The sequence below is a fragment of the Mobula hypostoma genome, chromosome 15 (assembly GCF_963921235.1).
Source record: "Mobula hypostoma chromosome 15, sMobHyp1.1, whole genome shotgun sequence".
NCBI classification, from domain to species: Eukaryota; Metazoa; Chordata; class Chondrichthyes; order Myliobatiformes; family Myliobatidae; genus Mobula; species Mobula hypostoma.
Genome location: NC_086111.1, coordinates 5,378,662 through 5,379,418, shown reverse-complemented (window position 1 = coordinate 5,379,418; position 757 = coordinate 5,378,662).

Below are 757 nucleotides of genomic sequence, written 5' to 3'. Positions count from 1 at the left end.
ATAACCAACTTCTGTTAACATTAAATGACATTGCCATCACACAGTTCCCTCACCATCAAAGCTCTGGGATCACCATTAACCAGACACTCACAGGACCGGCTTTATCAATACAGTGGCTAAAAGTGCAAGTCAGGGATTGACTCTCCAAGACTTTCAATCATCTGCAAAGCACAAATCAGGTGCATGATGGAATACTTGGTATTAGTCTAAATGAGTGCACCTCCAACAGGTGTCAAAGTGATTCTATCAATGACAAAGCACCCAGAAAATCACACTTAGCATTCAGTCTATCATCAGTACACTGTGAATACCACCCACAAAATGATCTGTAGTTACTTACCAACCCAGAATACTCAAATAATACCTCCCAAACCCACAACTCTTACAACAATGAGGGTCTGCTCCTACATCTTATGGTCTTATAGTTTTATGGTAGGGGCTGGCAGGTGTGTGGGAAGACAGGTAGCTGTAAGTTAATCCCCAAATCACACACCATCCTGATTTGAAAGTATTTCATTGTCCATACTTCTAAATCTTGGATCTCCCTCCTCAACGGCACTGTGGAAGAACTTACGCCGAAGGGTGTAGTGTTTCGGGAGTAACTCACCACCACCTTCACAACAGTGTATAAGGAGGGCAATATTTACCTCGTCAGTGGTATTCAGATCCCCAAGAATGACCAAATATCGGAGGATGATGAGCCAAAGTAAAATTACAAACGTTGTACTTACTTTCTCCTCTGTCTAAACTGAAATCT